The sequence below is a fragment of the Erinaceus europaeus genome, chromosome 3 (genome assembly GCF_950295315.1).
Source record: "Erinaceus europaeus chromosome 3, mEriEur2.1, whole genome shotgun sequence".
Lineage (NCBI taxonomy): Eukaryota > Metazoa > Chordata > Mammalia > Eulipotyphla > Erinaceidae > Erinaceus > Erinaceus europaeus.
In genome coordinates, this window is record NC_080164.1 from 7,738,281 (window position 1) to 7,764,797 (window position 26,517).

Here is a 26,517-nt window from a genome sequence, read left to right on the forward strand (position 1 = left end):
GAACATACTCCCCCCCTCAAGAATGACTTCATTCTGCAAACATAATGTGACCATTATACAGACTTAGGAGGAAGCTGATGAAAGGGGGTTAGTAGGAGGACATCTTTCAAGGAGAAGACAGAGTCAAGCTACAGACACAACACAGAAGGTGGTCAGGGTCTCTCACCAGAAAGGTTCTAGATCAGTCATAGATGTTGACTTTCTGAGTCCAAAATGGCTTCGAAAGACTACAGTGGATGATGCAGCCTCGGTTACAAGCCTCCAAGCCACTCCTTCTCCACGCAAACTCTTGAGAAAGTCACTTCTTCTTTGGTTCCATCTGCCTGCTCTAACTTCTTTCTCTCCTTGACGGCTCAAGTCAAGGGCCACAATTCAATACGTCAAATTTATATCCACACCTTCCTTTGTCTGAAATATCTTCTCTCCTCTCTAGTCATGCTGTTACTACTTGGCCTTGGATCTAAAGTCCACCTTTCCCCTATGATGATTCGTTTAGCTTGCAGTGACTTTTCCTGGATCTCATGTTTGAGTCAGCTATTAAGTCACCATTTTTAGTAGTGTTCCCTAGGGAAATGATGGAGAAAGATAAGATTCATATTAAATATGAGGCTTTAAAAAAATCCATACAGGTCACCTAGCTTTGATCTCATTTCTCTGTTGAGGTGGGCAGCTATAGGTACAGAAGGGAGAAGTGATTTTTTTTTTCAAAGTCAAGTAAGGAAAGGGGAAATATGTATTTTCTGACGCTCAACCCATGACACCCTCCTTGACTGTTTCCTGTCTATACAGTTCAGATGGAAATCCAAACCCAGTGAAGGTCACACTTGCAAAGAAATTGCAAATAATGAGTCAGGGCTCTTTCCTGATGTTCCAGTAACTGTGAGTCTTGTGACAGTCTTTGTGTTTGCAGCTCTGGCTGAACGGTATGTTTCTGAACAAGGAAGAAGCCAGTACAGAGTGAGACCACCTAGAAGGTCCTACGAGCCCTCCCAGGAGGAAAGAAAAGAAGGCCCATTACATTAACCTTGAGATTCCCTCCTCTATTTCCCTTTAGACGGCCTTCTCCTCTTAAGTTCTGGGATACAAAGGCGCTCAGGGGTAGGAAAGGCTGTAATCCCCAGGGCCCTGCACTATAAAATTCATTTCCACCCTTTATTGCAGTTAACTGCCCATGAACTCTATTAATATTTTGCCAATTGAAATCCCTAAAACACATGTTACTCTTAATTTTAACCTCATGCTAACTAGGATGTGGTTGAATTTTCACAATAAATTCCGAGAATATTTTGATATGCCTTGGAAAAATGTGTTTGGAGGTGGCTCTGGGGCGTATTTTGTTTTCTAAATCTACACATTTGCTTTCAACTCCTGTTCTTATGGAGCTATCAAAAGCTGACTGTTTGGAGAGGGGGAGGAGTCAGAAAACAAAGTGACTCAGTTATGATGCGGGAAAGATCCAGTAGTCCTAGAGGGACAGCCAGAGGACTTTTACTACAAACACTTGACATTGCAGTCAGCAAAATGGGTGCATCATTTTTGTACCGGACACAGTTTTCTATTTATCATTCCACAAACACAGTTCTTCCCTGAGGATCAAAGCTCTAGGTTTTCTACATTGAGGAGAGACATATTCCCTACCTCCAGTTACACCAAATAGACATTCATAGAACAGTGTCACGAGTATAAACTCTATAGATAATTACTCAGAAATCAGGAATACCTTCCTGGTAGCCAGTCGGCAGTGACACACTGGGTTAAGCACACATACCACCATGCACAAGGATCTGGGTTTGAGGTCCCACGCCCAACCTACACGGGGATGATTCACTCTTTCCTTTCTTTTGACCCTCTTTCTTCTCTACTTCTTTCCTTCCTTCCTCCCTCCCATCTTTTCTATTCTCTCAACAAGTTACTTATTGAGTATCTCCAAGTGCTAAGAAATTTTCAGTCCTTACAGATACCATAATAGACACTGGGGAAAAATTGCATGATTCAACATTTAATCACCAAATTATAGTTTTAAGTATACAATGATAGGGATGGGTATTTTTCACCAAGGATTTTAATCTGTCTATTCAGGGCCTTAATTTCAACAGAGAGGTTTATTATTATTATTGTTATTATTATTATTGCTCAAACAAGAGTGGGTGAGTTGGATCTATAAATTCAAATGCATTGCCTATCATTTGCTTCTCTGTTCTATGGGCAGGTTCATTTCCAGACTGAGTCAACATGGGTGGCCATAGTCTTACCCCCATATCATCCAGTTTAGGGAGGCTGAGTAAAAATGGGTTTCTCTTCCATTTTCTGACATCACTCTCAGAGACTTATTTGTTTCACTTGGACCATGTGTTTGTTTATTCTTGAATTTGGAGACAAACTGGAGACAGTATGACACAGTACATTCAAAAGAAAGACACCAAAAAAGTCTCTTGTATTAACTACTGGGCTGATTCATTTATCTTGTTTTTTAAAAGTTGGGGGGGCCGGACAGTGTCACACCTGGTTAAACGCACACACACTACAGTGTGCAAGGAGCAGGTTCATGCCCCTGGTCCCCATCTGCAGGAGGAGAGCTTCACAAGTGGTGACGTAGAGAGGCAAGTGTCTCGATGGCTCTCACCCACTCTACTTCCCCTATTCTCTCAGTTTCTCTCTGTCTATATCCAATAATAAATAAATAAATAAAATAAAATAAATGATTTTTTTTCCTATTTCCTTTCAACTATGATTTAAGATGACATTCATTTCAGTTATGGTCCTGCTAAAAGAAGAAATGGTATGGTGTAGTAATATTAAGTGTTAAGGGCTTTTAAATACTTCTTTAAGTAATATTAAATATTAAGTATCAAGTTCCTTCTCAGTTCAGAAATAAACAAGATAATGTTACTCTCTTTTTTTTTGGTCTGCTGCAGTGGCCACTTTCACACTTGAGCCTACATCAAATCCTCCTCTCTTAGATGTATTCCCTTGAATTCATTTCCCCCTCTCCTGATTCACCATGATTTCTCACCATACATTGTCTTTCTGTTTGTTTATTTGCTTTATTGAGGTTAATGCTTTACAGTGACTTCATTACATATGCACACAACTGCACTATGTGCCAGCTCTCCAAAGTTTTCTTCATTCCTCCTCAGAGTCCATTGTTTTGGTGCTAAACACCATGTCCAGTCCATGTTTCACTCTGTTCTCCCTCTCCATCCCTACTTTGTTAATCCCTGTTTAGAACTGAGATCCTTTTCACTTATTTAATATTCATCCTTCTCTTTTTTGACTTATGTCACTCAACATGATGTCCTCAAGTTTCATGCAAGAGGATGAAAAAAGGAGACAACTTCATCATTTTTAATAACTGAGTAGTATTCCATCATATATATATATATATATATATATATATATATATAATCACTTTTTTAACCACTCATCTGGTGTTGGACATCTAGGTTATTTCATGGTTTTTGTGATTACAAATTGTGCTGCTATGAACGTAGATATACATAGATATTTTCTGGTGTTTCTGTTTCATTTGTGTAAATCCTCAGGAGAGATATTTATGGGTTATAGGGTAGGCCCATTCATAGTGTCCTGATAAGTCACCAGATTACTTTCCACAATGGATTAATCATTTTGCATTCTTACCACCAGGGCGGAAGTGTTCCTTTGTCCCACATCCTCTCCAGCATTTTTCATTTCTGTCCTCTCTGATGAATGACATTATTAGAGGTATAAAGTGGTATCTCGCTGTTGTCTTTATTTGCATTTCTCTGATGTTCAGTGAATTCTCATCTATCTGTTGGCCCTCTGGATCTGTTCCTTGGTGAAATTTCTGTCCATATCTTGACCTTATTTTCTAATTGCTTTTTTTGGCGCTTAGTTAACTGAGCTCTTTATATATTTTGGTTATTACTCTTTTATCTGATGTGTGTTGTGTAAAAAAATTTTTCCCATGCCACAGGCTGTCTTTCTGTTTGGGTGATGTACCCTTTGTTGCCTACCCATTGTTTCAAATGCAGTAATAAAGCCCTCAATATGTAAGGATCAATGTATCTCAATATCTCCAATTTAGTAACTAGAAAGTAAGGCATCATCCTAAGAAAAAAAAAATCACCCTGAAATATAAGTGGCAAATGACCTAATTAACAATCAGGACAAAACTGTGGTCACTTTTGACCATGTCACAGACTTCGCTCATCCAATTATATTTTGCCAAAGCAAGGGGGCATGAGAGGGATTCTAGGTTAAATACCAGCAATAAGTATGGTCATCATATATTTTGGTTTCTGAATCCTTTAATAATTTTATAAAATGTAGAGGACCTTGTCATCACAGTTATTAGCATTTGCTCAGCTAAACCACTGTCTGGATGAGGAAGGTCCTGCAGAGTCCCCACCCCATCTAGATGGAGAACTTGTGCATTGAATATGGTGTGAAGTCAGCATTTCTCTGTCTATGTCATCCGTGACTTCTGTTTGAAAATGAGACACTTGAATGTTACCCTTGGTTGGGCCTAGTGGTCTTGTAGTTACATAAACTAGAGAGTAAGAGACTAGACTGAAATATCCACATAAACATAAAATCTTTCCATTGATCTTCAAAGTATGGAGTTAGGGGCTCCAAGGTGATTTTGTTTGATTTCTCTCTGACTATGGAAGCTTTCCTTACTCTGTCTCCAGTATTTCTTTTTCAGTCTTGGTTTGGGAACCTAATTAAGATAGTCTTTAAGTTGATAGCGCACTTAATCTTGCCTGTCTGGAGTCTCTCCAGAGCCATTTCCTCAAGTTGTCTCAATTCCTTCCAATGACCAATCCTCCAGTACTAGGGTTTACTATTATGGGACCAGGAATTAGGGTGGGGGCCTGGGGACTTGGAACAGAAATAGACTTAAATATTATCTTTACAACCCTGAAAAAGTTACCAGTCTGTTCAATGCCTTGATTATCTCAATTTAATAATGAGAGTAATGGGGATATTATCCCACTGGTTTAACTGAAGGTTGGGTGATAAAATACACAGAGCCTCATGTGGTGTCCAACATAGTAAGTACAAGCTTGATTTAAGGCAGAAGAAAGGACTAAAGTCTAAAATGCAGGAGAGGTTGCTCTTAGGATGAAAGGAACAAAAGAGATGTGATTTAACCAGAATGGAGTGGTGAATCAGTTGGAATCTACATTCCACCTGATCCCACAGTGAGAATTGGAGGAGGATAAAGGGGTTTGATGCATCCCCAGTCTTCTTTCAAGAAATCCTTGCATGGGACATGAATGATAGCAGGGGAAGATGAGGAACAGAGGGTGTGTCCTTGATGACATATTGTCTAATCTACAGGACACAATTCTCTAAAGAGTGAAATTTGAAAAAGTAGACCATTAGGCCAAGGAATAATGATCCTGGCAGGCAATAACTTTCTACGGCTCTCATACTCAAACTTCTCCCAGGAAACTTTACATCACTTCTTATCTTCTCCATGATCAGGCTTCATCTCAGTTCCTGAGAAAACCTATTGGAACAAGTTAGTAGAACTGATTCCAATTCTTGCACAATTGGCCCTAAAAGTCATAGAGATTCACTCATCTTCTTTCTTATCTACCATGTTTCCAAATATGTGCCAGTCCTTCCCTTAACTAGAAATATATCAAGCCACATAGCTTGCCTTATTTACCACTCATCTCTGAACCTCTGAATCCAGTCACTCTAACTCTAATTCTAAACTTACATATTACTAAGTACCGAACAATACAACAGAACCAAGAAGGGCTACCAGAGATCTGGGGCCACATATACCAGCTTATCTTCTGTGAAATAGCTTCCTGTCTCCTTATGATCATAATATCTATCTATCTATCTATCTATCTATCTATCTATCTATCTATCTATCTATCTACATCTATCTCTATCTTTATCTATATAATCTATATCTATATATATCCCCTTTTGTTGCCCTTATTATTTTACTGTTGTAGTCATTGTTGGATAGGACAGAGAGAAATGGAGAGAGGAGGGGAAGACAGAGAGGGGGAGAGAAAGACAGACACCTGCAGACCTGCTTTAATGCTTGTGAAGTGACTCCCCTGCAGGTGGGGAGCCCAGGGTTGGAACCGGCATCCTTATGCTGGTCCTTGCGCTTTGTGCCACCTATGCTTAACCCATGCTACCGCCCAACTCCCGAATTTCTTACCACAGCCAATATATGACACATCTTTGACACATTTTTTGACACACTTTTGGCCTGCTGGGCAGATAGAAAAATGGTCCCAGTATGACCTGGTAGCAGTCATAAGTTTACAGCAGAGTCTGAGCTTCCTGGAACTATACATATATGTTTCAAAGATAAGAGGCACACATTCCCCAGGAGATTCTCTGAGAGTGAAAGGACTCAAACTACTGATTCCTAGGGCCAGCAAGCCAGTTCTCCTGGGAGTATATCTACCTAGTCGCACATATAGCTGAGGTGCATCCTGGTTTTCTCTCCCTCTCTTTCTGTCTCTGTCTCCTTCTGCCTGAAACAATCAGCCCAAATCACTGATGTCCTGGTGACAACATCAGCAATGCAACATAACAACCTTCTTATATTTTGGTGGATCTGGGTTCTTGGATACACAAGAATTTTCCATTTCAGGCCACTTTTTTTTTCCACTGAGATACAGAAACATGGAGATGAGTATAAGAGGGGAGACAAGATAGCATAACACCGATGCTTTTTCAATGGCCAGAATGCTTCCTGTATGGAATCAAGGCTCAAACTTAACTCACCTAGAAGGCAATTTAGCCACCCTGACTCTTGGGCTTCCTCTCTGGCCCCAGTTCCTTTCTCTTCTGTAAGAGCCAAGACCCCCACTCCCAGCTCAGTGATTTCCAGGGTACACATTTTTCCCCAGAGACAAACCATTCAGGACTGGCCAAAGCAGGGGGCTCTTCTCCCAAAAAAGAGGTACCAGAGATAGCCCAGGGCTGTTCATGGGTCTGGCCCCTGGATCCCCCTCCAATGAAGTCATCAGTCTCAAACCTGCTGGCCTCAAAGCTTGACTTTCTTGGCCCAATCTGCACCTCACTGTAGGATACCCAGGACTTCAAAGGAAGGCTGCTTGGAGCAGCTTCTCCTGCAAACACTTCTTGCCAAAGCACAGCTGAGGCAGTCCTGAAGCTAAATATTTGGACTGAATGGGAGGGAGAATTCAGTCCCTCCAAGGGGTATTTTATCCGGGCTTCTTGGGAGAGAAGCTGCTCCTTGAACAGGCATCCTAAACCCATGGCCTTGGAAAGCTGTGCCCTCTGCTGGAGGAGGCATCCAGGCCTGGCCCTTGAAGGGGAACGTTCCACAATGTGCTCAGTGTCCCCACAGCCTGTTTCCCTCATCTTCTCTTGTCTTCTTGACAGTCCTGTGGACTCGGCAGAGATGGAACTCCCTTTTATACAAGCAAGAACTGAACACCATACTCCCTCCCACCTCCAAAAAAAGGGAGATGACTTTGTCACTATTATATGCCAAGAAGGGCTTGAAGCTGGACCCCCACTTGGAAGACTTGCTTTACCCACTTCTTGACTTCCAAGGCAGCTTGGGATTTCTGGTGAACTAAGATCAGCCCTCCAACAGTAAAACAAGATCTTGGAGGAGCAGAAAATAGAAACAAAAAAGCCTATGATTTGGGGGAATCAGGAGAAGTTAGCCTTTAGTAGGCAATTGCATCCAACCTCAATGGTGGTATCTGGAGTGAATGTCTTTCCTTTCCTTCAGTGGATGGATCTGATTAATCACCTGCTTCCTGAAGTGACTGATGGGGAGCAGTCACTGTTATTCCGTCCCATACCTGGGTCATGGTACCATGTATTATCTGATGGGTTACTATGCACCTCTCCTCTCCTTCTTACATCTTACTAGAGCCTCATGACTTTAATTCATGTCTTTGTATGAATGAAACCTATTGGCTGGCACAGCCTGGGGCAGAATCAGCTTACGCAGAATACTTAGCCGTGAAAGTTGGCACAGATATCCCGTTGAATCAGTGCTTTTTTTTTTTTATTCAAATCTAACTAATCTTTCATTTACAACATTCAAGTAAACCTCAAGATGACTCACAAGAAAATCATGGTTTCAAGCATTATATATTTTTATTTAGGAAAAGGCAAAGCACATGAATAGAGACGTATGGGGGCAAAAATGACAGAATGGTGACTCTGAAGCCCCTTTTATGCATTTTATCCCCCAACCTCTTTTTTCTTTTCTTTTTTTTTATACTTATTTAATTTATTTATTCCCTTTTGTTGCCCTTGTTGTTCTATTGTTGTAGTTATTGTTGTTGTTGGATAGGACAGAGAGAAATGGAGAGAGGAGGAGAAGACAGAGAGGAGGAGAGAAAGACAGACACCTGCAGACCTGCTTCACCGCCTGTGAAGCGACTCCCCTGCAGGTGGGGAGCCGGGGTTCGAACCAGGATCCTTATGCCGGTCCTTGTGCTTTGCGCCACCTGCGCTTAACCCGCTGCGCTACAGCCCGACTCCCCCTCTTTTTTCTTTTTCCATTTTATTAGGTAGGACAGAAGGAAACTGAAAGGGGGAAAGGGAGATAGGGAGAGAGAAAGACACCTACAGATGTGCTTCACCACTCGAGAAGCAGGTAAGGAGGTGCGCTTAAACCCAGGTCTGCCAGTGGCTTTTGCATTTTCTAAGACCCTGTACTTTCTGTCTAAGCCACTCTGACCCCTATCACACTTCCGTTTCTCCTCACTCTGGAGAAAGAAAAGGCACGACTTCCTGTTCAGGTATCCTGAATTTGTTGTTTGTTTGTTTGTTTTCTTCTCAGTGACATGGATACAAACAAATTTTCTTGGTAACAAAAGTTTCAAGTCCCAGCGGAATTGGGGTTTAGGACCCTTTGGTTCTAATTTTCTTCTAATAATATCATGTCCAAAAGGGATTATTGTACCTTTTTTTTTAATCACTGCTACAAACTATGACAGTAACTTAGGCTGCATATCCTTTGATTTCTTCCTTTCTGTCTCTTAATACTTCCTTCTCCAATGCCTAATTTATCATATGTCGATGCCAAATGCTTTTGTGAGTTATCTATTTTATTTATTGGGCTTCAGATTTATGGTGGGAGGAAATGTAGAAGGGTCTACATTCAATTTCATTGTGCATATAGGCCTTTTTTTTTTTTCCTGTCAGGGAGCTAAACTTAATTCTGACACTATCTACTGGGAGATAGCATCAGATTCCACAGGGCTCAGTCTCACAAGACTGCCTTCTACCTCAGATGCAACAGCCAGGCCAGGTCACTACCAACTCATCCAGCCACAAATCACAGGTTCTCAGGACCTTCTACCTGCGCTCAGTCAACTTGCCAAAGCAAGTCATGGGACTCAGAGAAACATTTTTCAGAAAAGATTGCCAATTCTTTATCAATGGAAGGAACTCAACAATATCCAGATAAGAGATACATAGGGCAAGATATGGGGAAAAAGGTTCAGAGCCATCACATTCTCTCCAGAAATAATGGACTAATATAAGAATAAACTTAAATTTCCATCTGTCTGTTCACTCAAAAGCTCTTTTACTCCTTCTTCTCCTTCTTCTTCTGCTTCTTCTCCTTCTCCTCTTCCTTCTCCTTCTCCTTCTCCTTCTTTTTTATTGCCTTCAGAGTTATCTCTAGGGCTCAGTGTTGGCACCAGAATTCACTCCTTCTGAAGGCCATTTTTTTTTTCCATTTTATTGGAGAGGACAGAGAGAAATTGAGAGAGGAGGGGAAGACAGAAAGGGAGAAAGATAGACACCTGCAGACCTGTCTCACTGCTTGTGAAATATCCTCCCTGTAAGTGAGAAGTCAGGGGCTCTGACCTGGATCTTTGAGCAGGTCCTTGGGCTTAGTACTATGTATGATTAACCAGGTGCACCACTGCCTGGCCCTCCACTCAGAAGCTCTTCAAATCCTGTGTTTTGTTTTCTACGGAGGCTTCACTCACAGGTGTGACTGACAAAAGTAATTGATTCATACTAGCAAATAATTCATCTTCCTGGGCTTTCTACTCCCCAGAGGTGCAAGATAGGATGCTTAGTTTCAACCCTGAACCACGTGGTTTCTTCCAGCTTCCAGAGTCATCTTTGGGCGCTAAAGTCACTTCATGAATATAGCGCCCTCATCACTTGAAATTCTAGAAGCTCTGTGTCAGGAACTGTGTAGAAGACCAAACATATTTTTCCTCTAACAAATTATAATATCACAGAGAATATTTATATTATCCTGCTCTGTGGACTAATAGCACCTGTCAAAAAGTATACTAGGAAATAATACAATTGAATTGGGTTGGTTCTAGCTGGTCTCTTTTTAGTAGCTTGTCTAGTGTGTGATTCAGTTTCTTTCTTTCTATAATATTTTTCTCTTATTTTCTCCTTATCCTCCATCAATTTGCCTAATTAAAGCCCTTTGCCATAAGGAGCATTCTTTATAATGTGATCAGAAAACTGGGCAGAGAGAGGCCATAATAATTATACAGAAAGACTTTCCCCATGGGCATCAAAGTTCTAGGTTCAATCCACAGTGCATCTTAAACTGGAGCTGAGCAGTGATCTGGTCAAAACAAAACAAAGAGGACAAAGAACTATTTTTATGAGTTTATTTAAAAAAAATCTTGATAGTTTGAGAATGGCAGAAATATTTAGAATATAAGTCCATTTCTAATGGCTGAGATGTCCTTTCCTCACCACTCAACTCAACATAATCTGGGATTTCATCCCCTGGGAAGGGAGAGCCACTAGGGGTTTGTGTTTATGTCCTTCCCCACCCTCTGCTGGGTTAACTCCCCTGGGAAGGGAGAGCCACTAGGGGCTGTGTTTATGTCCTTCCCCACCCTCTGCTGGGTTAACTTCTAGGAATAAGGGAGGCTGACCATCCTAAGGTATCACTTCTTGCCAGAGTAGACAGAGCCAAGGAAAGAAGTAGGGAGGTTTCCTATTCATGGGAACAGTGTGTCTTGGTGAGATTCATACAATTAGTCCAAAAAGCATCCTCAGAGTCCTGTACCTCCCAGAGCAGGTTGAAGAAGAGCTGGGAGCTGTATTTTCTGTACTCTAAGAGGGAAAACAAACAGGTTCTGTGACTTAGAGAGAAGAAACACACAGTTGAGAAGAGTAGTCCTTGCTGCCAAGAGCCGGCTGGGGGCCCAGACCACATCTCAGCAGGCCTCTAGTGGGGAAAAAAGCAGGCATCTGACAGTGATTAGGTAACAGCATTCCAAGAATGACACCAGCGGACCTAGACCAAGATTGAGAGAGGGCTGCTGCTCTTGCCACCAGTACAGGGTTAAATTGACTTAAACCTCCGACTTTCCCACTCAATTCCCAGCACTCCCAGACTGCTGCTCTACAAGGAGAAGAGATAAAAAAAAAAAAAAAAAAAGTAAAATCAGTTTGATGAGCACCACCTACCCAGCAAAACCCCCGAAGCTGATTGAGTTTCCTCCGTCAGAAAGAAATACTATTTTAATTCAGAAGGCAAACAAAGAACACAAAACTCAAGGCTAGGTTCACTTATAGAAAATGATGGTGCACATTTTGATCCATGCTTGAGTTTCTTATGTTATTTACAGGTAAGCAGATGTTTCAGTGAAATAGTGTGAATCTGACATTCTTAGAGTATATCACTGTCTTTATCTGCATTAGGACCTCCTAATCTAATTTTCCTCTAAGGAATTATAATATCACAGTGAGTATTTCTATTATCTTGCTCTGCAGATTCACAGCACCTGCCAAAAAGTGCACTAGAAAAGTAAAACAATTGAATCGGTTTGGTTCTAGCTGGTCTCTTTTTAGTAGCTGGCCTACTGTGTGGTTCACTTTCTCTCTTCCTACCAAGTTTTCCTCTTCCTATCTCTTCATCCACTATCAATCTGCCTAACTACAGCCCTTTGCCACAAGGCAGAGGTGTTAAGAGCACAGTCTTTGCAGTTAAGAGCTCTATAGTCATGTGAATTTGTGAATGTTATTCTACCTCACTGAGTCTCCATACTGTCAAATAAAATGGGAAAAATAGGACCCATCTTAATTGACATTTATGTGTATGGGGGGGGCTGTAGAGCAGGGGTGGAGGTGTCTCTCTGTCTCTCTCCCTTGCTCTCTCCCCCTACTTTTATTGCTCCTAGGTATAAGTTTATCATTCATTCCATTCCAGATCTCTCTCTCTCTCTCTCTCTCTCTCTCTCTCTCTGTGTGTGAGCTGAGAGAAACACACACACACACACACACACACAGAGGATGTTCAGAGAGAGAGAGAGAGAGAAAGAAAGAGAGAGAGAGAGGAGAGAGAAAGAGGGGGAGAGAAATAATAGGAAGGCACCACTAGAATACCATTTTGTCACCCACAGAGCTTCTCCAGGCTACATTGATGGTTCTTTCATATGGGATCAGGGCTCACACCCAGTTCTCACTCATAGTTACCTGTGTGCTCTACCTGGCCTGGATTTGTTTGTTTGAGTCAGTTTCTTCATCATCTCTTATTTTGGTTATCACCAAGCTTTGGTAATTTCACTCACACAATATCTTTTTTCATCACCTCTTTTCTTTTCTTTTCTTTTCTTTTCTTTTCTTTTCTTTTCTTTTCTTTTCTTTTCTTTTCTTTTCTTTTCTTTCTTTCTTTCTTTCTTTCTTTCTTTCTTTCTTTCTTTCTTTTTTTGCCTCCAGAGTTATTGCTGGGGCTCAATGCCTGCACGACTAATCCTGGAGGCTACTTTCCCCGGTTTTGTTGCCCTTGTTTATCGTTGTTATTGTTAGTGCTGTCATTGTTGTTGGACAGGACAGAGGAAAATCCACAAAGGAGGGGAAGACGGAGAGGGGGAGAGAAAGACAGACACCTGCAGACCTGCTTCACTGCTTGTGAAACGACGCTGCTTTAGGTGGAGTAGAACAAGAATTCACATGCAGGTCCCTGTGCTTTGCGCCACATGTGGTTAACCCTCTGCGCTACCGCCCGGCCCCCTACCACCTCTTTTCTATAGGCCTCCTTGGCATGCACTCAAGATAAGCCTTTGTCAATTCTTTTTTTTTTAATATTTTATTTTATTTATTTATTCCCTTTTGTTGCCCTTGTTGTTTTATTGTTGTAGTTATTATTGTTGTTGTCGTCGTTGTTGGATAGGACAGAGAGAAATGGAGAGAGGAGGGGAAGACAGAGAGGGGGAGAGAAAGATAGACACCTGCAGACCTGCTTCACCGCCTGTGAAGCGACTCCCCTGCATGTGGGGAGCCGGGGTTCAAACCGGGATCCTTATGCCGGTCCTTGTGCTTTGCGCCACCTGCGCTTAACCCGCTGCGCTACAGCCCAACTTGTCAATTCTTAACATTCGGATATTTCATTGAACTCTTTTACTCAGGTTTTTCTTACTCTGTGCTCATCTACAGAATAGCATCAGGAGAAACTTTGCGATTTTAGGACTCTGCCTAAGGCTCTCCGGAGCCTACAGAATCACCGACAAACTCCACATTCACGTCCCATCCAAATTGCCTCGTGAAATGGGGGTGAGATGGACACGGGTGCACAGCAGAGGTGTTAGGAGCACAGACTTTGCAGTGAGCGCTTCATAGTCAGGGGACTCTGTGAATGTGCTTTAACCTCACCAAGTCTCCATATTCTCAAATAAAGTGGAAGAAATAGATGAAATGATGAAGCATAGTGCTGAAGATGAAGTATTTAACAGACTGCCCTGCTAAATACCCATTCACCAATAGTAACTCATCAGAAACACTTATCCAGGGCCATTGTCGACAGCCGGCTTGGTATTCAGACTGCATGGCTGGCCAGCAGGAAGGAGTATGACAGGCGCCGGTATCTGCTCGACTCTTTAATACCATCTCACCTGCTTACTTGCCTCATCTGTTCCTAGATACACCTGGGGAGTAGGGCTGTAGCTCAGCGGGTTAAGCGCAAGTGGCGTAAAGCACAAGGACCTACATAAGGATCCCAGTGCGAGCCCCGGCTCTCTACCTGCAGGGGAGTCGCTTCCCAGGCGGTGAAGCAGGTCTGCAGGTGTCTGTCTTTCTCTCCCCCTCTCTGTCTTGCCCTCCTCTCTCCATTTGTCTCTGTTCTATTCAACAACGACATCAATAACAACAATAATAACCACAACAATAAAAAATAACAAGGGCATCAAAAGGGAATAAATAAATATAAAAAAATAAAATTAAGAGATACACCTGACCCTGCAGAAGAATCACACGCCGGGGCTGGGTAGTGGCGCTCCTGGTTGAGCACACAAATTACAATGCACAAGGACTTGGGTTCAAGCCCCTGGTCCTCATCTGCAGGGGGGAAACTTCGAGTGATAAAGCACTGTTGCATGTGTCTCTGTTGCTCTCCTTCTCTAATGCCCCCTCCCCATTTCTGGCTGTCTCTATCCAATAAGTAAAGATAATTAAAGAAAACGCAAAAAGAACAGAAAAATGATATCCCCATGTATTTTCTTCAAGCTTTTTCTCACCTCTTCAGCAATATTGTCCTTCAGCACAGAATATGATGAGCATTTTGATTTTGTCCCATTAATACTCCCCCCTTTTGTTGCCCTTGCTGTTTATTTGTCTTTATTATTGTTGCTATTGCTGCTGACATTGTTGAATAGGACAGAGAGAAATTGAGAGAGGAGGAGAAGATAGAGAGGGGGAGATAAAGATAGACACCTGCAGACCTGCTTCACTGCTTGTGAAGCAACCCCACCCCTGCAGGTGGGGAGCTGGGGGTTCTAACAGGGATCCTTACAACAGTTCTTGCACTTTGCACCATGTGTACTTAACCTGCTGCACCACCACCCAGCACCCTCAGAACACTTTTTTATCAGAATTCCCTTAAAGAATATTTTTTGAGGAAAATTCCCTTAAGATAACTCAATTTTCCCACCACCAAAAGACTGTGACCCATCCCTCCCACCCACTCCCACCACCCACTGGCCCAGGAAGCTGCATGTCTACCCCTCACCACAGGGTTTTTACTTTGGTGCCCTTCTTACAATTTGGTCAGGTCCTGCTTTTAGTTTCCCTTTCAGGTCTTCTTAGTCAACTTCTTTTGATGAGTGGGATCATCCCATACTCATCTTTATCTTTCTGACTTAACTCACTTAACATAATTCCTTCTAGCTCTGTCCAAGATGGGTCAGAGAAGGTGGGTTCATTGATCTTGATAGCTGCATAGTATTCCATTGTGTATATATACCACAGCTTTCTCAGCCACTCATCTGTTGTTGGGTTGCTTCCAGGTTTTAGCTATTATGAATTGTGCTGCTATGAACACAGGAGTACACACCTCTTTTTGGTTGGGTGTTATGGAGTCCTTGGGGTATAACCCCAGGAGAGGAATTACTGGATCATATGGAAGGTCCATGTCTAGCCTTCTGAGAGTCTTCCAGACTGCTCTCCACAGAGGCTGTACCAATTTACATTCCCACCAGCAATGTAAAAGGGTTCCTCTGTCCCCACAACCTCTCCAGCATTTGTTGTTGCCGTCCTTTTTGATGTATGCCATTCTTACAGGAGTGGGGTGGTATCTTAGTGTTGTCTTAATTTGCATTTCTCTGACAATCAGTGACCTAGAGCAGTTTTTCATGTTTGTTAGCGGTGGTGGGAATGGTGTTTATGTACACTCCTAGCAAAACGTAGACATATAAATCACTAGTTAATTAATATGAGAGGGAAAATCAATTGTACGTCTCAAAGTTTTTCAAAACACAAACTGAATCTTTTTAATATATAGGCTGTGTATTTGATATACGGACTCTCTCAAAAGCCTAGACCAAGTAGATCAGAAGCATCCAATAGCACAGCTATATACAAGATCCTGGGTACTATACAGCAAACCATAACAAAAGGACTTTTCAAAGTTAACCCAATTACCAAATAATGTGATGATAACATTAACTATCGATTGTGTTTTTGAACCGTAAGACGGCAGGAACCTCACATCTCCACTATAGAGCCCCTACTTCCCCCAGTCCTGGAACCCTTGGATAGGGCCCACTTTCCCATATGCCTCTCCCAATCCATACCAAATAATATTGCATCCACCGATCACAACCTAACCAACGCAACGATTGCCACCTCAACATGCTTCACTTCAGACTTTGTCCAGAGACTTCACGTGTGGAATGACAACCCTTCAGCTTCATTACACGGGTGAGACCTTTCCTTTAATAGTATACTCTAATTTCATCTCAGGTGGTTCACTTTCTAACAAAGTCCCAAAACCTAGATATACACCAGTTTCTGTGAGAGAGAGCATATGTTCACACATATCCATAAACTACTGCAAAATATATACCTGAAAGCAGAAGTACACTAGAGTTTGCAGTGAGTACCTCCCTAACACTTCCTCTCCACTATTCCAAGCTTTGGGTCCATGATTGCTCAACAATTTGTTTGACTTCGTATGTTAACTCTCTTTTCAGTCACCAGGTTCCAGATGCCATCCGGATGCTAGCCAGGCTTCCCTGGATTGAAGACCCCACCAATGTTTCCTGGAGCTCAGCTTCCCCAGAGACACACCCTACTAGGGAAAGAGAGAGGTAGGCTGGGAGTATGGACCGACCAGTCAATGCCCATGTTCAGCGGGGAAGCAATTACAGAAGCCAGACCTTCTACCTTCTGCAACCCACAATGACCCTGGGTCCATGCTCCCAGAGGGATAGAGAATGGGAAAGCTATCAGGGGAGGGGGTGGGATATGGAGATTGGGTGGTGGGAATTGTGTGGAGTTGTACCCCTCCTACCCTATGGTTTTGTTAATTAATCCTTTCTTAAATAAAAAAAAAGATAACTCAGTTTTCATCCTATAGAATTAAACACATCCTGTTCTGATCAACATTTAAATATTTACTTTTTAAAAAATATTTTATATTATATATTTATTCCCTTTTTTTGCCCTTGTTGTTTTATTGTTGTTGTTATTATGATTGTTGTTGTTGGATAGGACAAAGAGAAATGGAGAGAGGAGGAGAAGACAGAGAGGTGGAAAGAAAGATAGACACCTGCAGACCTGCTTCACTGCCTGTGAAGTGACTCCCCTGCAGGTGGGGAGACAGGGCTCGAACCGGGATCCTTATGCCAGTCCTCGAGCTTTGAATATTTACTTTTCAGCTGGTGAATTAATTATCTTTAAATAATGTAATGACTGTGTCTTCAATAATAAGGCAGGCCATTCATTATAATTTCTGCCATCATGGAGGATTTTGTTCATGCTTATAATTTCCATGGTGGCCAGTTTTCCAGGGCTGGATCTCACAGCTCTAAATTTATCCAGAATACATAATTCTTCTCTTATCAACATACTTGAGCTGCTGTGTGCTCTCTGCTTTTGTAGTGTTGTGTTGTGATTATTGTTAGGACTAGTCATCCTTTTACTCATTGGTGAAAGTCATAATGGCTCAGCAGAATAAATACTTTGCTATCTGAGTCTCTGAGGTCCCAGGTTTAGTTCCCAGCACCATCATAAATCAGAGAGAGGAGTAGTGCTCTGGTCTTTCTGTGTGTATCTCTTTTACCTCTATCTCTCTCATTAAATTATAAATAAGAGTAACTTTAAAATAATTAAGAACAATGTAACTCCCCCCCATAGTTGAAGCATTTTTTATTTTTTATTTATTTTATGTGAGAGAAAATGAGAAGGGGATTAGATATAGAAAGGGAGAGAGACAGAGAGAGAGAGAGAGAGAGATCTGAAGTACTGTTTCACTATCCATAAAGCTTGCCCCCCTGCGGATAGGGGCTGGAGCCTTATACCCTGGTCCTTGAGTTCATCAGACAGTATCACTGTCTAGAACTTGAAGAATTAATTTTAATAAATGCATACTATAGACATAGTTAACTCATGCTGTATTAGTCCCTCCATTTTATTTTGCACAATTTAATTTATGTATAATATAAGTCACACTATACACAGAAGCATAAATAGTAGCCTGTATCACTGTTTGCTTGGGACTGATTTTTTTAGACACCTATAGCATGTTGATTGATTATTCTTTTTTTTCCCCGAGCATGAAGACCAAAGATTTATTATTTATTGATTGATTCATTTTTTTTCCTTTCTTTTTAAAAAAATTATTTATAAAAAGAAAACACTGACAAAAAAATAGGATAAGAGAGGTACAACTCCACACAATTCCCACCACCAGATCCCCGTATCCCATCTCCTCCCCTGATAGCTTTCCTATTCTTTATCCCTCTGGGAGTATGGACCCAGGGTCATTATGGGATGCAGAAGGTGGAAGGTCTGGCTTCTGTAATTGCTTCTGCGCTGAATATGGGCATTGACAGGTGGATCCATACTCCCAGCCTGCCTCTCTCTTTCCCTAGTGGGGCAGGGCTCTGGGGCAGCGGGACTCCAGGACACATAGTTGGGGTTGTCTTCCCAGGGAACTCCGGTTGACATCATGGGAATGGTGCTTCTATACATTCCTATCAACATGTGGTCATATGAAGAACTATTTAATTAATATGAAAGGGGAAAATTGATGATTCTTTTTCAGTTTACATGCACTTTTAGATTTCTGCTCCAAGTGGAGCATGGAGAGGCAGATACTCCTTTAATCATTGTATGATACAGGTTTCCTTTCAGGGCAGAATTGTCTCCACTAAGCAAAAAGATGATATTTAAATGTAGCTGATAGGTTCAACTGACATCTTTCATTCTTGGAAAGCTTTTAGGAAGGGCAGCAAACAAATGGCCAGAATAGTTTGGAGGCTGATGTGGGAGTTAGAATGCACCTGAGAAGTGTCCTGGAAGTCTGGTGAAGCTCTTGACATAACTCCCTTGACCAACAGAGATCTCTGACTAGCTGAGACCAGGGTGTACATGTCTCCTGGAAGAAGAAACAGAGCTGTCTGTGGCTGAAGAGCAGGAGCTCTGTGTTCAGAGAGGAGGGGTAAGAATCTCGGCTTTCCTACTTTCTTTTTATGTGGATCTGGGACAAATCTCTGTGCTTTAGTAACTTGTCAGATGGGTGTAAGTCCTGACAGGAACTGTGAGAATTTGAGTGGTAAGTCACCTTGAGCCCCAAAAGTGCACTGAAACACATGTTCCAGGTTATCAGAACTATAGCCTGAGGAGGCAGGGCAAGTGGCTGACAATACTGAGTGTCTACACTGGTATAGTAAAAATGAAAACTGCTGGGACACTTCTACTGGGGTTTATAAAAGCAGCAGGTTTACTGGGTTCACAAAGACCACTATGGGAAAAATAGTCAGGAGAAAAGGCTAACTAGACATGGGACAGGAGCCATGAGTCTCTAAACTGAGTTGTCCAGCATTCAGCTACAACACATGGGGTCCCAGGAGAAACAACATCAGGCTGGGTCCTGAGAAAAGACAGGCATGGACAGCCACAATGGAGGAGAGAGCAGCTAAAATGCTGAACTTTTTGTCAGATGATTGTTTAAGTAATCCCCCATACTCTGGAGTCCCTTGAGAGGCCTGTGTTACAGAGTCTGTCAGATGCTCATGACGTCACCCATAGGCTAGTTAGGTACATAGCCCATAATGCCTTTTGCTTACAATCAGTAAAATAATGTATTCCCAACTCACTGGGTCTGTGAGTTCCCAGGAGCCCTAATAGTGACACCCATGCAGAGAACCCCATCAGCATTCTGCCATTCTGCAGGTGTGCTCTGTTTCTGTTGGCTCCCAGGTCTGGACATCATTGTTTACTTTTTTTTTTTTTTTTGTGAGCAAAACTAACAGCCATAATGGAAGCCAGCAGCAGCTTTGTCATGTGTGCATTTCAGAATCAAATCACTGCCATGTAGAAGCAATTTTAATTTTTATTTAAAAAAAGAGACATTAACAAAACCATAGGACAAGAGGGGTACAATTCCACACAATTCCCACCACCACATCTCTGTATCCCATCCCCCCCTCCTTATAGCTTTCCTATTCTCTATCCCTCTGGGAGCATGGACCCAAGGTTGTTGTGGGATGCAGAAGGTGGAAGGTCTGGCTTCTGTAATTGCTTCCCCACTGAACATGGGCGTTGACTGGTCGATCCATACTCCCAGCCTGTCTCTCTCTTTCCCTAGTGGGGTGGGGCTCTGGGGAAGCAGAGCTCCAGGAAACACTGGTGGGGTTGTCTGTCCAGGGAAGTCAGGTTAGCATCATGCTAGCATCTGGAACCCTGTGGCTGAAAAGAGAGTTAACATACAAAGCCATACAAACTGTTGAACAATCATAGACCAAAAGGCTGGAATAGTGCAGATGAAATATTGGTGGATACTCACTGCAGACTATTGTGTTTTTGCTTTCAGATATATATTTTGCCCTAGTTTATGGATATGTGTGAACATATGCTCTATCTCATGGGACCTGGTCTATATCCAGGTTTTGGGACTTTGTTAGGAAGTGACCCGCCTGGAATGAGAAAGGGTGCAGACATGCACCTCACATGACCTGGTTAAAGTAAACACAGCATCTTTTGGTTGAAGAGTGGCAGTGATGAATGAGGGGAAGGATAGAAGACAGGAGATTTGGGTTGAAATGATGTGTTAACTGAAAATGTAAGAACAAGAAAAATGTGGTAGATGTAAGACAGACCCCATTTCTGTAGGGCAGTCAAGGGTGCATTGCAGGGCTTGATGGCACCAATGGAGGACGCCAGTCCCTGCAGAGTCTTAGGAAGATTTTCCTATTAGTGTCACTCCTGGAAGCCTTCTTAATTGCAGGCTTCCTGCCTCTCATACTGTCAGGAGGGCATACCAGAACAAGGAGTTGTTTTCTATTTGGAGAAGCAAAGCTTAATCAGAACCAGGACTGAAGCCCATAAACATAGCTAGTCCTGTTATCTGCTAACTCACCAAGGCTGCATTCAGGAAAGCAAAACACCAGAATCAGGCATCACTTCGAACAAGATGAAAATCAAGTCTCATGAAGTGAATGATTGCAGTAGAGAGTGAATGGTAGGATGCTGATTTAAAGAAGGGCTAATTGTTAGGGAGATAAATTCAGAATCGAAATTATAATAGTTCAGAGAACCTCCATACTTATGGACATCTAATTTTTAATAAAGGGGCCCAAAATACTAAATGGAAGAAAGAGACTTTCTTCAATAAATGGTGCTGGGAAAAACTAGGTTGAAATATGCAGAAGAATGAAACTGAACCACCTTATCTCACCAGAAACAAAAATCAACTCCAGATGAATCAAGGGCCTGGATGTTAGGCCAGAAACAATCAAATACTTAGAGGAAAACATTGGTGGAACACTTTCCTACCTAAACCTCAAGGACATCTTTGATGATATAAACCCAATTGCATGGCAGACTAAAGCAGAAACAAATCAATGGAATTATATCAAATTGAAAAGCTTCTGCACAGCAAAAGAAACTATCACACAAAGAGACCCCTCACAGAATAGGAGAAGTTCTTCAGATGCCATACATCAGACAAGACTAATCACTACAATATACAAAGAGCTCAGCAAACTTAGCAACAAAAAAGCAAATGACCCCATCCAAAAATGGGCAGAGGATATGAAGAGAACATTCACTACAGAAGAGATCCAAAAGGCTAACAAACACATGAAAAATTGCTCCAGGTCTCTTACTGTCAGAGAAATGCAAATAAAGACAACATTGAGATACCACCCTGTGAGAATGGCATACATCAAAAAGGACAGCAGCAGCAAATGCTTGAGATGCTGTGGGGACAGAGGAACCCTTTTGCACTACTGGTGGCAATGTAAAATGGTCCACCCTCCGTGGAGAGCAATCTGGAGAACTGTCACAAGCATAGACATGGACCTTCCGTATGACCCAGCAATTGCTCTCCTAGTGATATACTCCCAGGACTCCATAACACCCAACCAAAAAGATATTTGTTCGCCTATGATCATAGCAGCACAATTCGTAATAGCTAAAACCTGGAAGCAACCCAGGTGCCCAACAGCAGATGAATGGCTGAGAAAATTGTGGTATATGTACTCAAAATAGAATACTATACAGCTATTAAGAACAATGAGCCCACTTTCTCTGACCCAACTTGTAGGGAACTAAAAGGAATTATGTTAAGTGAGCTAAGTCAGAAGGATAAAGAGGAGTATGGGATGACCCCACTCATAAACAGAAATTTAGAAAGAAGAACAGAGGGAAACTCAAAGCAGAATTTGACTAAATTTGAAGCAGGGCACCAAAGTGAAAACCCTGGGTTAAGGGTGAGGGTGGATATTTGACTTCATAGTGCAGGCAGGGGTGGTGGTGGGGTGAGGTTGAGATGGGACACAGTCTTTTGGTGGTGGGAAGGGTTTTTATGTATACGTCTATTAATCTGTAGTCATATAAATCACTATTTAATTAATATAAGAGGGGAAAATTGATTGAATGTCTCAAAACTTTATAATGCACAGACCATAGGCTGAGTCTTTGATATGCTGACTCTCTTAAAAGCTTAGACCAGGGAGAACAGAAGCAACCTGTGGCCCAGCTATATACAAATAATATCACAGAACATAAATTATGATGATGTTGTGTATGATAGAGAAAATTCTAACAAAGGGATTTTTCAAAGTTAACCCAATTGCCAAATAATAAGATTATAGCACTATCTATTGCCTTATTAAACCCTAAGGCAGCAAGATCCTCCTGCTTGCTCTATAGAGCCTATATTTCTCCAGTCCTAGAATCTCTAGAGTGAGGCTCACATTCCTGCAGGCTTCTCTCGATTCAAACCAAATGATACTGCATCTGTTGATCCCAAACTAATCAACACAATGAGTTCTACCTCAGTATGCTTCACTTCATACTGTGTCCAGAGACGTCCCGCACGGATTGTCAACCCTTCAGCCTCATTACTCGGTGAGACCTTTCCTTTCATAGGATTCTCTAATTCCATTCCAGGTGGTTCACTTCCCAACAAAGTCTCAAAACCTAGATATAGACCAGGTCCCATGCGATAGGGCATATGTTCACATGTATCCATAAATTAGGGCAAAATATATACCTGAAAACAAAAGTACACAATAGTCTAGAGTGAGTCAGTATGAAATTCCTAATGAAATAGTGTCTACTTAGACTTAGATACCCTCCACACTTATTTCCTATTAATTACTTCCCTCACTCACTCCCAAGCTATCCTTATCAAAGCAAGGACTGAAAAAGCTGAATAAGGGCAAGAGACTGGCATACTTTAATGATGATTCTTTAATCACTATCAGGCCACCTCATCAGTTGGGGCCCTAGTTGGGAGTCCTGAGATTCCCAAACAGACATGATGGGCCTATACCTTGAATAAATAATAAATCCCTTTCTCCACTCTTAACAATCATTTATATCAGGAACAACAAAACATACCCCTTTATGGACCCAGATACTTGAATCAACAAGAATGTTCCATCCTCTGAAGGGAGTCTGGACAGTATACTCTGTGCTACACCTGAAGAAAATGGGCCCTGATATTGGGGCAGCTTGGAATGTTCCTACTCATGACCACAGAATGTGAGCTCAGATCTACAGGGATGCAGAGGCCACATAGGCTCCTAAGCTGAATATGGACAACAGATCAGATCAAGTTGATGGGGTTTACAGTCAATAATATTTATAGAACTTGCCCATATTTGGGAGCTACTCTCTTGTTAGAGCCAGCTTTCTGGTCCTTTTCCAGCCATGACATCATCTCCCCAGACAATTAGTAGGATCCACCTGCATATCAGATTTCAGGCTCAGGGAAAAAAATAACACCTAGTATAGCCACAGGCCCTTTGGAATATAACTAAAATATGCCTGCTAGCTATCTACAGAATGGAGAGACACCCCCCCCCCAACTCTTCATCTTCACTATTCCAGCCTTTAGGTTCATGATTAGTCAACAACTTTCCTGGCTTTATATATTAACTCTCTTTTCAGCCACCAGGTTACAGATGCTAACATGATACCAACCAGACTTCCCTGGACAGATGACCCCACTCCACAATGTGTCCTGGAGCTCCGATTCTCCAGAACTCCGCCCCACTAGGGAAAGAGAGAGACAGGCTGGGAGTATGGGTCAATCGATCTGTCAACGCCCATGTTCAGCAGGGAAACAATTATAGAAGCCAGGCCTTCCACCTTCTGCATCCCACAGTGACCTTGGATCCATACTCACAGAGGGTTAAAGAATAGGAAAGCTATCAGGGGAGGGGATGGGATATGAAGTTCTGGTGGTGGGAATTGTGTGGAGTTGTATCCCTCTTATCCCATGGTTTTGTCAATGTTTCCTTTTTATAAATTAAAAAAAAAAGGCTCAGAGAATATATTATACACAGAAATATACCTGGAAGGGGTAAGGCATGAAAATTGGAGAGACTGGGGACAGGGTGTTGGCACACCCATTAAGCTTTCATATTGCCAGGCACAAGGACCCAGATTTGAGCCCCTGCTCCCCACATGCAGGGGGGAGCTTCACAAACAGTGAAGCAGGTTTGCAGTTATCTAACTTTCTCTTTCTCTTCCTTTCCCTATTCTCCACATCCTCTCTCAGTTTCTCTCCGTCCTAGCTAAAATAAAGGAGGGAGGGAATGACCCCAAGGAGCAGTGGATTCATCATGCAGGCACCGAGCCCCAGCAAATATCCTGGTGGCCAAAGAGAGACAGAGAAAGGGGAAGAGAAAAGGAAACTGAAAAGACTGAGGGGAATGGTCAGGTACGAGACATGTTCCCGTTATCAGTGGACTTTTCTCAAAGGTGTCAGGCACAAGGGTCTTTTTGCGTAACTGTTATGCTTTCCACCCTCACCGGGCTCCTGCATGTCTTTAGTTGGTGCCAACCCCAAACAGCTAAGAACTGAGGAAAGAAGGTGACGCCACCACCCATACCTTTCCAGAACTTTTGAAACTCAAACTTTTGTCCAAAATCTTAGAATTATTTAGTCAGATAACATGACATTTTCACACACACAAATATATATGTATATATATATATATAGTCTCTAACTATGTGAATACTTAAATTATAACAACCTCAGGATTCACTGCTGTTTTTTCCCCCTGGCATTTTCTAAAGCTAGGTTTGGCATGCCAGTTGTAGAGACTATACTATTCATCACCACCCAGACAAACGCCTACCATGACCTTGAGCCGCCAACATGTGACATGGATACAGACTCGAACATTTATTGCATCTTTCATTTCATCAGAAGTATCTGTTAAAAGGTTTAACCAACTTTTTTAGTGTCAGCACTGGAAGGTTAAAATTCCAGTTGCTTTTACCATTCAAGAATGGTTTCTGAGGGATACTGCTGGATTAGAGTATAAAATCCGATGTACATTTAGTTGAAGACAGTCATCAGTTTCAGAGTACAGGAAAGATGCCAAGGCAACCCGGATGCCCATGGAAAGAATGAGATATTACCAGCAGAGGAGCAGGGTAGCTGCAGCTCTTGCTAGTTTTCCTCAGGGTCCCAGTCCGCCAGGTGCTGCTCTGATGTTGCCCTTGTTGCCTCTCCTACTGGTGTGATTCTGGAAGCTGCCACTATTCTTGTTGCTTTTGCTATCACCCAATTATGAGGAACATTTCTCCAGTGACCCAGGAAGTTTTATTTATTTATTTTTTTATTTATCAAATGGAAATATTGATATGACTATAGGATCAGAAGGGTATATTTCCACACAGTGCCCACCCACAGAGCTCCATATCCAATCCCCTCCCTTGATAACTTTCCCATTCTTTGTCCCTCTGGGATTATGGACCTAGGGTCATTGTGGGATGCAGAAGGTGGGAGGTCTGGTTTCTGTAATTGCTTCTCCACTGAACATGGGTGTTGACAGGTCTATCCATACTCTCAGCCTGCCTCTCTCTTTCCCTAGTTGGGCAGGGATCTGGGTAGGCAGGGCTCCAGGACACAGTGGTGGGGTTGTCTGCCCAGGGAAGTCAAGTTGGCATCATGGTAGCATCTGGAACCTGGTGGCTGAAAAAGAGTTAACATGTAAAGCCAAACAAATTATTGACTAATCATGAACCTAAAGACAAGAATATTGCAGATGAAGATTGACGTCTCCATTCTGGAAAAAGGTAGTAGGTCTGTTTTAGGTATATTCCAAAGGGCCCATGACTATACTATTTTTTTCCTAAGCCTGACTTTTAACATGCAGGTGGATCCAGGTTATTGTCTGGGGAGATGGTGCCATAGTTGGGAAAAGGACTAGTAAGCTGGCTCAGGGAAGAGAGTAGCTCCCAAATATAGAAAAAGTATATAAACATTATTATCTGTAAACCCCATCAATTTGATCTGGGGCCCATATTCAGCACAGGAGCCTGTGTAACCTCTGCATCCCTGTAGGTCTGAGCTCACATTCTGTGGTCACAGCTGGGAACATTCTAGGCTGCACTCATTTCAGGAACCATCTTCCTCAGGTGGTAGGTAGAGTATGTTGTCCACCCTTTCTTTGGAGAATGGAATATGCTCTGCCACTGCTGATCCACAATGAGGGCCAGCACTGTACAAGCCCACACAGGGTCCATTATATTGTTCCTGATGGAGATAACCAGTTAACAGTGGTGAAAGGGAAGATTTGTTTTTTTATGTAGATAATTTAGATT